Source organism: Lithobates pipiens, unplaced genomic scaffold, assembly GCF_037356315.1.
Source record: "Lithobates pipiens isolate NorthernLeopardFrog02 unplaced genomic scaffold, aLitPip1_a1.2 Scaffold_16, whole genome shotgun sequence".
Taxonomy (NCBI): Eukaryota; Metazoa; Chordata; class Amphibia; order Anura; family Ranidae; genus Lithobates; species Lithobates pipiens.
In genome coordinates, this window is record NW_027507748.1 from 481205071 (window position 1) to 481222186 (window position 17116).

The following is a 17116-nucleotide window of genomic DNA, read 5'->3' on the forward strand; positions in this document are numbered from 1 at the left end:
GGTCCGAAGTAAATCGTGCTATTTCTCGCTCTGTGCAGGCTTTTAAGAAAACGACTGACAAGAAGCGCTCAAAGGCACCAGGATATAAAGTTGGTGACAAAGTGTGGTTATCATCTCAGAATCTGTCCCTGCATGTTCCATCTAAAAAGCTTGGCCCAAAATTCATCGGGCCTTATGAAATTTCGGAGATTGTTAATCCTGTGTCCTACAGATTAAAACTTCCCCCATCCATGCGTATTCCAAATGTCTTTCATGTTTCATTGTTGAAACCTGTTCATTCCAGCCTCCTAGTAAATGAACCAGAACCTGTGGATGTGTTGGACAGTCAAGAATATGAAGTGGCATTTATTCTTGATTCCAGACGAGTGCGCAATTCCTTACAATATCTTGTTCATTGGAAAGGTTTCGGCCCAGAGGATCGATCTTGGGTACCAGCTCGTGATTTTCATGCTGATCGACTTAAGAAGAAGTTCCATCTCCGTTATCCAAGTAAGCCTGGGGGTGCAGGAGCAACCCCTCGAGAAAGGGGGGGTACTGTCAGTACTAGAATCCCTTTAGGACCCAGCACAACTCACCTGACACAGCCTGTGTCTGGGAAACAACAGTGATTGGTCAGCTCACCTTTAAATCACCTGTATCAGCATTCAGTCAGTGCTCGTGTTAGAGTTCACACTTGTGTTTGATCCAGCTGATATTTGCTCTGTGTCTTTCTTGTATGACCCGGCTTGTTTGACCCTCCTTGCTTGCTTCTGATTCGGTACCGTTTGGACTCTGATCTACCTGTGTATGACCCAGCTTGCCTAGACTACACTTTGCCTGATTCTACTATAGAACCCTCATCTGCAGCAGTGAACCACAAGGTCCAGCAATCATCTATCCTCATCTACAGCAGTGAACTATAAGGTCCAGCAATCATCTATCCTCATCTACAGCAGTGAACTACAAGGTCCAGCAATCATCTACCTTTGTCTGCAGTGGTGAACTACAAGTCCCAGCTGACCTGCTCTGCTTAGACCTGCTCATGGTATATGCTTTGAACTCTTTGCACACCTGAACTGTCACTTGTTATCTGCTCCTAGCCTGACAGTCCTCTTGTGAAATTCTCTTTGTGTGCCCCACAAATTGTAATCCACAGGGGCATTGTAACACACAGGTGGATCCCCCTCTATAGAACATGATATAAAGTCATGCATTTGTATTCCTTTTCTGTAACTTGTGATATAACATTTTTTTCACATTATTTTTTACCCTGCAACAGCTATAACAATGCCCACAGGCATAAAAACCTACTTCATTAGGCTAAGTGGACTCCTGTGGGAAACATCGTAATCAATGTGTTTCCCTCACCGAATTCCAATTGCACTGCCCTTGCGATCTTCTGCTGGTGTCAATACAAAGATAATGACACCCCAAGCGCAAGTCGCAAATGCAGTGTTTGTCTGCACCGGATCGTACCAGAGCAAGCTCAAATTTCACTGCACTGAATCACATGTAAATTGTATGGGAATGTGGTGCGGTTTCTGTGCAATTCACATGCAGTGTACAGTGTACAGTGTCAACTGAGCCTTAAATAATGTAAACTGCCTCTGTGGTGGGGCTCTAATATGTTTCTGACCAGATTATCCCTCAGGGTGGGTACTTTTTTGTATACCAACTTGAGTTTTTGGGTTTGTCTGGAATTATCAACTTCAGGTATTTATCCTTTTTCAGTATTGGCTAGTGTTTTTTTAAGATAGCCTATATTTTTTCAAAACTGGATTTCATGGCTGCTTTCATACATGTTGCGTGCCAGCAAAGATGAGCAGTGTGGATCGTGGTGGCTGGGGTTGTGTAAAAGAACATACACTGACAGCTACCAGTGAGTGAGGATTGCTACACTGCCATCTATGCTCTGGCTAAACGGACTGGTTTTTATATGGGAGCATAATTTATTTAAAAAGATGTGACATTTATGTGTCACTTAGATATGATTTTTTTTGAATATCCGCAGATGTTTAAAGATTGAGTTGGCACAGTGAGATACCTGGAGTGAAGGCTGAAGTGGGAGAGCCTGTGAGCCTTCTGTCCATCCATCCATCCATCCATGTAAAATCTCATGCCGTTTGAGCCCAATTTTCTTCACTTTGGGCATTACTAGCTGGTGAGTGTATGTCCGAGAGTTGGTAGGGGGCTTCACTTTCTTAAACAAATCACAGCAGTGGTATAAAGAAGTTTTCAGAGATGGCAAACGAGGGGTTATAGAGGATCTGGACTTTATTTGATTAAGTAGACACTTTGTATTTATGTTTTCACAGAGAGTATTTCATAAATACCAAAGAAGAAGAGGTAGGAACTGGGAACTACTGTACCTTCAAAATGTATAGTTGTTAAATCAATACATTATGACACGTACCTTGGAGGTGAGCCTGACATGCAGAGGGAGACCTCTCGTACAGCCCTGGTTCCGCCATCACTGGAGTGGGGACAGTGATCGTCAGAGCACAGTGAGGTCCTGCCTGCAGGGTTCACTTGGCTGGAGATGATGTCAGCTGACAGAGACAGGAACAGACTTGATTGCTGTGGATGCAGGTGCACACAGATGCAGGACAGCAGGCAGGAGCAGGGTCAAACTAGCCAGGTCATAAACAGCGGATCAATCAGGCAGAAGCGGCAGGCAGAGAATGGTCAAAGTTCAGCAGGGTTGATAACAGGAGATCAGGGAAACAGATAGACAGAGCAAGGTCAAGGCAAGCCAAAAGGTCAGGACTGGAGACAGCAGTTAGGTCAGGAAGCCCGGAAAGTACTGGATCAGATGCAGGTTCAGGATCAGGTCACAGGATAAGCTGTAGGTCAAACAGCAAGGATCCATACAAGAGAAGACCCTTTTAAAGGTCACTGGGCACCAGGGCAGCATCACCATGCATGTATGAACGATCTCCGCGATCTGTGCACACACATTGGCGCAAGTCTGTTCATCGCTGGATGCCTGTGAGCTGGAACACATCTCAGTGAGCCTGTGCACCTGTGATCAATGCTATGAGCAGCTCGTCCATGACACATTATTTACATGCACTTTATCTTAAAAGAGAAATATGTAATATAAACAAACATTTATGCTCATCTGATTGGATGCAGCATCGGCCTGATGCTGCATTTGTCACCCCCCCAGCTCTGCAGAACAGACAGTTCTTCCCCCCAACTCTGAGTAGAGAGCCATGACTGTCAGTCACCGTCTCTCTGTTCTGCCCCTTACTGGAGCGTTTGGCCATGGAGGGGACTGAAGGGGCTGGCTTAGCATCTCAGTGGATCGCTGCGATGCTGAGTCAGGTGGCTGTTCAGATATCTGGGTAGATCCTGACTATATGGCTGTGATCTTTTTTGAGTCTGGATTGGCTGAATGACATCAGCCGACAGCGGACTTTAGCCTGCTGTTGCCTGAAAACAGGACACAGGAGTGCAGAACAAACTGCACTTCTGTGACCTACAGGAGAAGTATAGCCAAAATAGCTTTAGTTATACTTCTCCTTTAAGGTCAGGCATAGCTTCGTTTTGAACACGTGAAGGGAAAACCCACTGAGTTTGCAATAAGTCAGAAATCAAATTTTACCTTATGATGCCATGTTTTCCAGAATAGGTAATCAGTTGAATGACCAGACAGAGAGTAACTGTAACTGGTAGTTTACTAAACAGGTGCAATGTTAGAAACAATGTGCATGTGAAACAGGCTCAAGATGACAAAGAGGAAGCATGCATTTCAGAATAATGAAAGCAGCCAAACATATGAAAGCTGCATGAACATGGACTCTTCACATCAATCTCTTTGTAGCTCAATTAAGGTAACATATGACTGCATAGCACAGTCTCTAAAATACTAAACAGAGAGTCTAGCTGAAACCACTAATTGAGTAAAACAGTTCAGGACAGAAACAACTTCTTGTGGTTATTCACAGGAACAGCATCCCTTTCAATACAGTCTAAGGTAGCTCTGGTAACACAGGTGAACAGTTGGAGGGATCCTAGGACAAATGACCACCGCAATGGAACTGGAGCACTCAGCTAGCACCTGGGTTTTCCAGAGAAGTCACATGTTTTTAGGTTTTTGCACAGCTGCCCACATGTCAATTTTGAGAGTTCAGGGCTGCTTACCTGGCTGCATAACACTTGCCCAGATACTTCTGTCTCATTTCTCAAACCCAAAGCTGTGCATACATCTTTAATGGATGCAATAAATATTAAATGGGCTTCTTATGTGGAAACTGCCTATCGCCAAACTGTTGTCAGTTTGTAACAGATACAATGCATCTTTCTTAATGAGGGAAGCAGACACACTCTTGGATCTGTCAGAAGCACCCCCAGGGTACACACATACCAGAGTTGCCAACATTGTGAAAAAAATTATAGGGGCATTTTATCAGTAGGCGGAGTCTTATTATAATTACAGGGCAGGGCATTAGTTTGTAGGCGTGACATAGCAGGGAAAGAAAAATGGCAAAAAACTGGCATGGTTTAAACAAAACATTGGGTGTGGCTTAAATGGGGTGTGGTTAGAGTCTAGGATGAACGAGGGATGGATGGAGAGAGAGAGGGAGCGAGAGAAAGAGAGAGAGAAAGAAAAAGAAGGAAGGAAAGAAAGAGGTATGAAGGGACAGCAGGCCCAGATCCTACACCACAACAGAAATGTGTATTCCAGAAAGTTTATCAGCAGATAAAGTTACCCGAAACATCTGGTGTTAGCCTATGGTTAGTATGGTGTCAGGAAGGTTGAAGCACATTATTTCTATTATTACATTGTAATATAAAATTAAATTTAACTCACCCTAAGTTCAACTCACCATAATGCAGAATCAGTGGGAGCCCTGAGCATCTCACTTGCCACTGTCTCCTGCCACCAGATGCCAACAGGTGTCCTCAGCAGAGTCCCTCCTTACACCAGGTGTCCACAGCAGAGTCCCTCCTTACACCAAGTGTCCCCAGCGAATGTCTCTCCTTACATCAGGTGTCACCAGCGGAGTCCCTCCTTACCTCAGGTGTCCTCATTGGAGTCCCTCCTTAGATCAGGTGTCCCCAGCGGAGTCCCTCCTTACATCAGATGTCCCCAGCAGAGTCCCACCTTACAGCAGTTGTCCCTAGCGGAGTTATTCCTTACATCAAGTGTCCCCAGCGGAGTCTCCGCCACCATTACAGAAGACCAGCTCTCGTGTAACAGGTCACTCACCGAGGTGAACAAAAGAGAAGTGGAGCCGGCCGTGTGGCTGTCAATAGAAATAAAGCTGCTGCCAACCCCCAGCCATGGCATTTCCCACAACACGCCACAGACCAGCAGCAGCCCAGGGGGCGGGGGTTGGCAGCAGATCCATTTCTATTGACAGCCACCCGGGGGCTTGTTTGTTCCCCTCTGCGAGTGACCAGGCTCCACAAGAGCTGGTCTTCTGTAAAATGGCAGCTTAGACCATCACCAGTGCCAGCCCCAGACCTCTAGCGGCAGCTCTTGTGATTCTCCAGGAAAATGCCACTTTCCCCATGATTTTTCCTGGAACAATGCAAAAAGGGGACAAGGGTATAAATCCTGTGAATGTCCCGGGAAAATTGGGACTGTTGTCATGTATGACATACCCAACCAGTGGCGGCTGGTGCTCAAAAGTTTTTTGGGGGGGTGCAAAAAATTAAAAAAAAAAAAAAAATTCAGCAATTGCAGCCACTGTGCCCCCAAATGCTGCCACTGTGCTCTCAAATGCAGCCACTGTGCCAAGCACTGCCACTGTGCCCATTAAATGCTGCCGTTGTACCCATCAAATGCAGCCAGTGTGCCCATCATATGCTACCAGTGTGCTCATCATATACTGCCAGTGTGCCCTTGAATGCCCCCAGTGTGACTCCTGCCCACTCGCTGTCTGCCTGGCACATGCCCTGTCTTGGTGGGGCAGTGGGTGATGGCAACAAGCAGGGTCCTCCATGCATCTCCTATCGTCCTCTCCTCTTGATAGGCATCCAATAGTAGGCGTCTGTAGTTTCAGCCAACAGGTGACAGACCCGAGCACCTGATTGGTGGAGAGGCGGTTTAGTGTTAGAAAAGCGAATAGCCATTTGCTTTTCTAACACAGCTGAGTGACGCTCATAGGTCACTTTTTTTGACGCCTATTAGAGCCTATGCTTCAAAAACACCCCCCGTCGTTGTAATTCAGGCGCCCTGCACCCAAAAAGGGGCGGGGAGCCTGAATAGGGGGTGGCAGCAGCAGCCATAGATAGATTTATGCATTGCATGAATCTATCTATTGGTGATAGAGGGGTGGCAGGAGAGCGGGGCCGCGCCCGTTTGCCCTTAATGCATGGGCCATCACTGTACCCAACACTGCTATGAACGACAGTATAAGTAATTACTTGTAACTCTGAAGCTAGCCTTTGAACATTGAAGCCTATGAACATTGACTTTAAGCTGGTTAATACATTATCCAAACAAATTCCTGTATGTTAGTCCGACAATACTTCATGCACAGTGACTCAGCAAACTGAAATGAGCAGAAAGATTTTCTCCCACATTAATTTGCTAATAGAGTTTACAGAAGGCTTTTTAAAGTTTAACTTCTTTCTGTCCACAGATGATTTTCAATGCCTTTTTATTTTTAGGTAACTTGACAGTATCTTTTGTATTAATGTTTTACATACTAATATTAGTTACTATATTTAAGTTTAAGTTTTCTCCCGTTTATCCTGATTGTAGGCCCAAACATTTACCATTAAAGATCTCCATCAAATTATTATTTTTTATTTCAGAATGGGGAAGGGTTATAACCTCTGTTAACTCTTTTAATTGCTATCTGCATCCACACTAGGGAGATTTCTACTCACTTCCGGTTTTGATGCCTGGTGCCACATGGAATCCATGGAAAATGTCTGCAACACAAACCTCTTCTCCTCTGACAATATGCATCCCAGGACTGACAATACATATTCCACTGATACCAGAAACTGACAATGTACTGTTCCTCTCACCAATACTGGGGACAGACATTACGAATCCCACAGATATGCATCCTGTTAATACCCAGGACTGACAATGCACATCTCACTGATACCCAGGACAGGGTACAAAGCCAACATATACCAGAGACTAACAGCTGAAACAAGTATGTCTCACCTCATGTTCTCTGCATGACACCCTATCCCCATATTTTTTCAAAAATATTGGAGGTACAGCTCTTGGGTATGGTTTGGTAGAAATTGGCATGAGAGACAACAAGCCTAAATGCAGAGGCACAGGGCACAGGTAATTGATTTTTTTCTGTCCCCAGATAGGTGTTTAAAATTTACCAGTTTCAGGACAGCTTAGCGTGTACTGTCCCCTACTTCAAGCCTGGCTTTCTCTGGAGTGCAGCACAGCCTCACACCAAAGGCAGTGCAGAACAAACTTCTGCTGTGCTCAACTCATATCTTCCTCTCTTTGACACTGTCAGTCCTCCCAAATCACATACCTGGTAAGTGATTTGATTTCAAGTAGTAGTACCAGAGTGATGCGTGCAGCTGCAGGACCCTCTGATTCCTCTTGTACCAAATTGTAATGTAACTGTAATGTCTGCCTTTATTTTGTTAAGCGCTGCGCGAACTGTTGGCGCTATATAAATTCTGTATAATAATAATATTAATAATATTAACTGCTTGCTGCCCGCCCACTGTCAAATGATGGCGGGGAGGTGCAGCTCTTGTTCTGGGACACTGTCATGCGATGGCGCCCCAGAACTGCCGCTCCGTGCGCGCGCAGCGATCGTGGCTGCTCTGTGTTGCCAGGACACAGCATCTGCAGCTCTTTAACGATGTGATCGGCTGTGTCCAATCACAGCCGGTCACATGTAAACACAAATATAGTGTCACAATACAGTGCCCACTAGTGGCAGCAATCAGTGCCCTCAAGTGCCACCAATCAGTGCCCATTAGCCATGCCAGTCAGTGCTGCCAATAAGTGCCGCCTATCAGTGCTGCACATCAATGCCCATCACTGCTGTCCATCAATGCCCAGTGTCACCCATTAGTGCCACCCAGCAAACCATGCCCATATCTACCAACTACCACTGCTGTCTATCATTGCCCACCAGTGCCGCCTATTAGTGCCCAGTGCCACCTAACAATGCCCATCAGTGCCACCTATCAGTGCTCATCAGTGCCAGATATCAGTGCCACCTATCAGTGCCCATAAGTGCGGCATATTAGTGCTTCCTCATTAGTGCCCATAAGTGATGCCTCATCAGTGCCCATAAGTGCCACCTCATCAATGCCCACCAGTTCAGCCTATCAGTGCCCATCGGTGCCGCCTCATCAGTGCACATCAGTGAAGGCGAAAAACGACTTGACAGAAAAAAAAGTAAAAAAACTTTTACATTTTTTTTTTTTGTAAAAAATAAAAAACCCAGCAGTGATTAAATACCACCAAAAAGCTCTATTTGTGTGAAGAAAATGATTAAAAAATTGTTTTTAATAGCATGACCGCGCAATTGTCATTCAAAGTGTGACAGCACTGAAAGCTGAAAAATGGCTTGGGCAGGAAGGGGGTGTTAGTGCCTGGTAGGCAAGTGGTTAATATTATAATATATACAGTATTATATATAAACTTTGTCTGTTTGAGGTTTACCTCTGCAGTCATTCATAAATGTAGAGCACACATAATTCCACCAACTCCTCATGGCCAGTCAGCATCAGAGAAGGAGGAAGAGAGTGCTTCAGCAATGCTGTCCAAATACTGTATGCTCTGTGCTTGGGAGGACGAAGGTGATGCTGGCTTCAGGAGCCAGCAAAAATAGGATTTTTATATACAGCTAACCTGTAAAATCCTTTTCTTGAGAGTACATCATGGGACACAGGAGCTTCATTACATAGTGGGTTATATAGGCACCTCTGGTGATTCGACACTGGCTAACCCCCAATTAAGGAGAATTCCTCCCCTATATAACCCCTCCCATATGGGAGGCACCTCAGTTTTGTAGCAAAGCAATAAGAAACCACGTAAAACCCAAGAAGGGCGGGAGCTCTGTGTCCCGTGATGTACTCTCAAGAAAAGGATTTTACAGGTAAGCTGTATATAAAAATCCTATTTTCTTGATCATACATCACGGGACACAGGAGCTTCATTACATAGTGGGATGTCCCAAAGCAATGCTCAGTTTGAGGGGAGGAAGACACAGATCAGAAATATAGACCGCCATGGACCAGAGGATCTAAACTGCAGCCTGCAGTACACTGCGCCCAAAGGCGGTATCCTCTTGCCCTCTGACATCCACCTGATAAAATCTGGTGAATGTGTGGACTGATGACCAAGTTGCAGCCTTACAGATCTGAGCCAGGGAGGCCTGGTGATGCACTGCCCAAGAAGCACTTACAGCCCTAGTTGAGTGCGCTTTCACTTGAAAAGGAGGACTCTTCCCCTTTACACTATAGGCCTGAAGAACAACCTGTCTAATCCATCTTGAGAGAGTGGATTTTGATGCCGCTTGGCCCTTCCTAAGGCCTTCCGGCAAAATAAATAAGCAATCAGTCTTTCTTATCTGAGCAGTAGCCTGGAGATAGATATTGATTGCCCTTACCACATCTAAAGTGTGCAAAGACTCTTCTTCTGCGGACTGTTGATCCGGAAAAAAGGATGGTAGGATTACATCTTGATTCAAATGGAATCCTGAAACCACCTTAAGCAGAAAGGACCTATTAGGACGCATTACTACCCGGTCCTTATGAATAATTAGATAAGGTTCCTTGCTCGAGAGAGCTGCTAGTTCTGACACTCTTCTAGCCGAGCATATGGCTATCAATAAAACCAATTTTTTTGTCAAAAGAACTAATGAAGCCTGATGCAAAGGTTCAAATGGTTGCCCCTGCAATGCAGAGAGAACCAAATTCAGATCCCATGGGCATACCGGAGGTTTGACTGGCGGCCTTATCCGCATAGCCCCCTGGATGAAAGCCCGCACAAGGGAATGTGATGCAAGTGGCTTCTGGAAAAACACTGACAAGGCTGAAATCTGCACTTTGATAGTGCTTACGGACAAATCTATTTCTAGGCCTGACTGGAGGAAAGCCAAGATCCTGCTAATGACATACTTTCTAGGATGCCATCCCCTGGGTTCACACCAGGAAACATATGCCTTCCAGATTTTGTAGTAAATAAGCCTGGGGGCTGGCTTTCTAACATTGACCAGAGTAGAAAGGACTGGCTCCGAAAGTCCACGATCTCTCAGAATGTGGATCTCAGCAGCCAAACCGTTAAATTTAGACTGTGTAAAGCAGGATGGTAAATTGGACCCTGCGAGAGCAGATCTGGCCGGAGAGGAAGGATCCACGGCCTGAATACTGCCAACTTCATGATCTCTGTGTACCAAGGTCGCCTGGACCAAGCCAGGGCTACCAAAAGAACCGACTTTGTTTCCCTCTTGACTCTTCCCAGGAACCGTGACAGAAGCGGGTATGGTGGGAAGGCATAAATTAGATTGTACCGATCCCAGGGAACTGTCAGAGCATCTGACCCCTGAGCAAGTACATCTCTTGTCCTTGACACAAATTTGTCCAGCTTCCTGTTGAATCTGGACGCAAACAGATCTACGTCTGGAGTGCCCCACTTGTGACATATGTTCTGAAATATGTCGGGGTGTAGAGCCCATTCTCCTGGGCATAACTGTTGGCAGGTTAGAAAGTCTGCTTGCCAATTTTCCACTCCTGGAATGAAGACTGCAGAAAGGCATGGAACATGCCTTTCTGCCCAAGTAAGTATGCGATTCACCTCTCTTTGTGCAACCAGACTCCTGGTGCCACCCTGGTGATTGATATAGGCCACAGCTGTGGCATTGTCGGACTGAACTCGAACAGGGAGACCCTGTAGTCTGACCAGTTCATGAGGGCCATATAAACTGCCCACATTTCCAGAATCTTTATGGGCAATAACTTCTCGGTCGCAGACCATCTCCCCTGCGTACATATCTCCTCCAACACTGCTCCCCAGCCCATCAGGCTGGCATCTGTAGTTATAATCTTCCATAGAAGAGGAAGAAAAGTTTTGCCTTTCAGCAGATTCTTGGTCTGTAACCACCAAACGAGACTCTTGTGTGTCCCTGGGGATAGACACATAGGAAGGTCCAAGGCCTGGGGCTTCCTGTTCCAAGCCGCAAGGATGCATCTTTGCAAAGGCCTTGAGTGAAACTGGGCGAATGAAACGGCCTCAAAGGAGGCAACCATTTTCCCTAACAGTCTCATACACAACCGAATGGGGGAAGTTCTTCTGCCCAGAATTAAGCACACCAGAGCCCCTATAGCCATGGCCTTTGGCCTTGGTAGAAACACCCCGCCCTGAGTGGTGTCGATGACCATGCCCAGATACTCCAACCTGGTAGCAGGCTGTAGGGATGACTTTTCTAGGTTTATAATCCAACTTAGGTGTTTCAGGTGTTCTAATGTTTTGGTAACACTGTGGTTCAAGAGCGCAACTGTTTGCTCTATGAGTAGCAAATCGTCTAGATAAGCCATCACGGTTATACCCTGAGCTCTTAGGTTTGCCAAGAGAGTGTCTAGAATCTTTGTGAAGATTCGAGGAGCTGTAGCGAGACCGAACGGCAGGGCCACAAATTGAAAATGGTGCCGATCTACCGCAGACCTTAGATACTTTTGGTGTGCGGAAAAAATTGGCACATGAAGATATGCATCCTTGATATCTATCGATGCCATAAACTCTACCACAGAGTGTATTGACTGCATTCGGAAAGGCCGGATGTGCAAAAAATGGTTCCGATCCTTCAGATCCAGGATAGGTCTGACACTTCCATTTGGCTTTGGAACGGTGAAGAGATTTGAGTAAAAGCCTGAACCCTGTTCTTTTGGGTCCACTTCCACTATCACCCCCTGGGATAGCAAGTGATCTAAGGCCAGAAGTAGCGGTTTTTGCTTTACTGGATCCTTGGGGATCCTTGACCTTAGGAAGCGAGAAGGTGGAATCTCCTGAAACTCTAGCTTGTAGCCCAGAGATATCGAGGTTACCCACTTATCCCGAATCTCTTCCCGCCAGGCTTCTGCAAACTGCAGGAGCCTTCCCCCCACTTGGCCTTCACAAGGAAGCTTTTGGGCTCTGCTTAGCAGGCTTTCGCCCCCCAAGTCTTTTTCTGCCCCTGGGCGTGACCTTGAGCCTTTCCTCTAGAGGGAGGTTAGGAAGGCTGTCGCCACTGCTTAGAGCTTGATGCTGCGGGAGAAAGAGAACGCCTAAATTATGGACGTTTGCTCTTTTTGATTGGAAGGTGAGTAGATTTGCCCCCTGTAATCTTTTGGACGAATTTATCGAATTCCTCCCCAAATAAGCGTTCCCCCTTAAACGGAAACCCAGTCAAATACTTCTTACAGGACAGCTCAGCTGCCCAATTTTTTAGCCATAGGGCCCTTCGCATGTGTACCAACAGGAGAGACAAGCGAGATGCTTGTTGGACAGAATCCAAAATCGCATCAATCATAAAACACAGAATTTGAGGAATTTCTGCATAATTCTCCACTTCCTCACTGGGAAGGAGGCCAAGCATCTGCTTAACCTGTTCCTTGAGGAACTGACACAACCCCAGGTTACACTACAGCGCCAGCCATGGAAAAGGAGGCTTTCAATAATGTTTCCAGCTTCTTATCAGTTGGATCCTTAAATACCTGAGCATTATCCAAAGGACAGGTCAGGTTTCTATTCACACAAGAAACAGCCGCATCGACAGATGGGACCCCCCATTTCTTGGTGAAACTTTCCTCCAGAGAAGCATAGAAAACCTTTTAGGAGGAGCAAACAGTTTATCGGGATGCCCCCAATCCTCATACAACAATTTATCCATTAAGGGATGAATTGGAGAGGAAATGGCAGTCTGTGGGATTCTCCTGACCCCCAGGGAAGAAACAGAAGATGTAGCGGTCTCAGCAGCGGGCATTCTGAAAGTGGTACGCACCAACTCAGTATAATATTGAACCTGCTTTCTGAGTGTCTGGGAGGAGGGGACTCTCTCCTCTTCCTCTGATTCATCCGACTGCTCTTGATCCCTATCCCATGATAGGGATCTCTCCTCATTGCCAGAGGTGTCACCTGAAAGAGGAATTTCAGCAAAGGGAGGGGATCTACCTCTTTTTCTGCTATCTTTTAGGGAAGCTGAAATAAAATTCATAATTCTCCCTTCAAAACCCTCCAATGTAGCCTTAAGGGAGTCTTCAGTGACATACACTGGGGCTGAAACATTAGGAGAGGCTGCAAAACCTGACAAGGGCACTGACTCATCCTGTGAGGCTGGCTCCAGTCTTGCAGGGGGGGATGGTAATCTACAGGCATCTTTAGGAACCCTAGACCTAGGCAGTGATTTACCAGTGCCCTTGTTACCTCCCCCTGACACCCTCTTACGAGGTGACATAGTCCTAAGCTACAAAGCAGAGGTACTAGTACAAAAGTGCAATCACTGTTGTGCTACAAGTCTCACAATAAATATATATGCTTAACTGCACAACCTGATGCTGATTAGGTGTCTTAGGTTTGCCTGGATCCAATCCCTTAGGATGCTTACTGCCCACAGCTCTGTGTCCTCCACTTACAGCCCCCTGGCATTCTGGGCTTTTTAAACTTGCCACTTTGGTGCCTGCGCAGTAAAGTGCTGTGCACGGCCCACAACCACACCCCCCATTCCATTAGTATGGGAGCGCGCCCAGCGCGTGCGTGCACGAGGACTGACGGTCGTCAAAGGGGGGGAGAGGATCACCTACGGAGCCGCGCGGGACCCCTAGACTACGTGGGACCTACCTTACCTTTATTGTGGCAGAGTCTGCAGCGGAAGATGTGAGCCATCTGAAAACAGGCTTCACTGAGCGTGTGTATTTGGAAGGCATGTAAGTATGCATCAGGCTGCTCTTACTCCCTCTAGAGGTGGAAACCAGGTAAGACATACAACTACTCACATGAAGAAATCCACAATATATGATTTATATAGGATTAACTTCTCTTACCTGTCCCCGCCGCAGGAATTGCTGAAAACAGACAGATTCCAGCCTTCACCCATCACGGCGGACAGAGTTGTGCCAACCTTCAGGATTTTTTGGGTTCCTTCTCAGAGGAACCGCTTACCTGGACCTTGTAAAAGACTCTGCCAGAAACTTTCGTGCCACTATGTAAATAGTACACCAAGTCTGGTTTTCCCAGAGCCCAGTCTTCCAAAAGGAGAGAAAGCAAAGGAAGAGGCGCCTCTGGGTGTAGAGATAACAAACACTTTAATTAAAAAAACGCATTTATTTCAGGCAACTCACATTTTGGATGTGGTCTATGAGCATTCAGTCACTTTAAAAGCTGAGCATGGATGTGGTCATCTAGTAGTCCATCACGCTGAGGCACTGTAGCTGCTAGTGGCCAGGAAGTGGCACAGACGCGGAGAGAGATGACATCATGAGGTGGGTGCGACCGGTTTCGTGAGCGTACAGGCTGAGGTTGTTTGACAGCCGCGCTCCTTCATCAAGGTTTCTGTCCTTCACTGATGGCAGCCCTGGATATGGAGCTCCTGGTTTTAAATGCTTTCCTTTGTTCTACTGGACAGTAGCTTTTATATTTATAACCATACGGATCTTTTCATAATATGGACTCTCATTCATTTAATTGGATCTTTGGTTTCAATTGGTGAGAGACTGGTGGACATTGGGAAAATCTTTGACCCTGTTTTTGCGCATTTACTTGTGTATTATTCCAAAAGGAGAGGACTTACAGGCAAAACCTTGTTTCTTTGGATGACAAGGCCCGGGTACCATATCATCTTGGGAGTCAAATATCGGCCCGAGATATGGATCCGGTTATCATAGCCCTCAGACCCCCACAGGAACCTGCACAGAGCTTTCTTCATAGCACATGTTTTACGTGACCAACCACCTTATACACTGGCGAAAAAACGGAGGTGCCTCCCATATGGGAGGGGTTATATTGGGGAGGAATTCTCCTTAATTGGGGGTTAGCCAGTGTCCAATCACCAGAGGTGCCTATATAACCCTCTATGTAATGAATATCCTGTGTCCCGTGATGTATGATCAAGAAATTTGAATTTTTACTTAAAGAGGTGTTCCCCTTAAAAAAAATAAAAAAAAATAAATGCAGCTACAAATACTGTAGCTGCTGACTTTTAATAATCGGACACTTACCTGTTCAAGGGTCCAGCGATGTGGGGGAACGAAGCCCAGCTCGTCCCCGCTCCTCTTGGCGGCATTGCAACTGTGGGCACTGTGAAGCCACAGCCAGGCACCCACTGCGCATTTTTTTTAGGAATTTTAATAATTTTTTTTTGTGTTTGGAACACCACTTTAACTGTAAATTACTTTTGTTGGAGTACAGTATGGGACTTAACCAGTAATCTAACCAAAGTAATTAGAAGCAGAGGAACTACTGAAACCAATATATGACATTCATACCTCCCAACTTTCTGAAATAGGAATGAGGGACACCTGCTAGTAAATGTATGTAGGCATAGGACACCCCCCTGCCACGCCCCCCTTAAAGGAGAATTGTACAACAAAATGATTGGCTAAACCCACAAGTGCTTTTTTTACCACTACTATTTCTTTATATTGGCTTTTGCTATATGCAGCAATTTAGATATTGGATGAAAGGTTTAGCACTGGGAAATATTTTTTGATAGCTAAGTAGTGCATTATATACTGTATACAACTATATTAATCAGACTAAAATGAGGGACAAATGAGGGGGGAAGAGGGACAGAGGGACTTTGCTCCAAATGAGGGACAGTCCCTCAAAATCAGGGACAGTTGGGAGGTATGTGACATCAACTAAAAGTATACAGATGCACACCAGTATGGAAATAATACAACCTTTATATAAGAAAAGATTAATAGTACAAACATTCAAAGTACAAATAGATATTATCAGCGAAGGGCTCAACAAAAGTCCTGGTGGAATTGTGCACATATACCCAGGTATAAATAGTTAATAATACAGATACCTCCAGATGAATGCTGCAGCAGTTCATTTGCAGGGGCCCCTGAGTGGAAGTGGTTGAGTAGTTTAGCAAGGGAAATTTTGGAGGGCTGCCACCACTCAGTTGCAGTGGTGGCTAGTGTTCAATATTTTGGGGGAGGGGCAGGAAACCAATGCCACCCCCCCCCACAGGATACGGACGGGAAGACGGCCACCCCACGGGAGATGGATGGGAAGGCGGCGATCAGCCAACACAACCCCGCAGGAGATGGCTGGTAAGGCGGTGATCAGAGGCCTCCTTACCTTGGCAGATGACAAGAATCCAGGTTAGAGCTCCTGCTTCTCGCTCCAGCTACTCCTCGCTCCAGGGCCGTTGCTTCCCCTCCCAGCCAAAACAGGAAGTGGGTCCTGAGATTGACATCGGGCGGGGCATAATGGGGTGATGACATCACAAGGGGCATGTCCTCTAACTTACATCATTGAGTGGCCCGTCCCATGGCAATATAAGTCACTGCACACGGCGGACCCAGTATTACACCGAGAGATCGCGTCAAGTCAACATCGGAAGAAGAACAGAGGGAGAAGACCCAGCAAAAGAGCAGAAGATAGCCGAGAAGACCCGGAGAGGGGTGAAGACCCAGCAAAAGAGCAGAAGTTAGCGGAGACAGAGGAGAAGAGCTGGAGCTGCTTTAATAAAATACTTAAAAAACCTGTGCATTGTGTTTATTTTTGACACTTTTTTATTTAGGTGAATGGGTACGGGTATGATGTACCCCATACTCATTCACCTAGGGTGGGGGCTGTGATCTTGGGGGCCCTTTGTTAAAGGGGGCTTCCAGATCACTACAAGTCCCCGCCCGCAGACCCCGATACCACCATGCAAGGGTTGTTGGGAAGAGACCCTTGTCCTCATCAGCATGGGGATAAGGTGCTTAGGGGTGGTGGGGTACACGGGCCCCCTCTGCCCCAAAGCACCCACACCCCATGTTGAGGGCATGTGGCCTGGTATGGTCCAGGAGGGGGGGCACTCGCTCCCCCCCTTTCTTGACCTGCCAGGCTGCGTGCTTAGATAAGGGTCTGGTATGGATCTTGGGGGGGGTACCCCATGCAAAATTGTCAGGGTTTTCCTTCAAGATTCTGAGCACACAATTCGCACCGCAAGTTGGATCATCTTGATCCAACTTCTGGTGAGAATTC

General features: G+C 46.3%; 1 protein-coding gene across 1 annotated transcript in view; it reads right to left on the minus strand.

Annotated features, from left to right (window-relative positions):
- Positions 1–17116, minus strand: part of CLDN10 (claudin 10) — a 71046-nt gene that overhangs the window by 27637 nt on the left and 26293 nt on the right. The gene's annotated exons all lie outside the window — the stretch shown is intronic.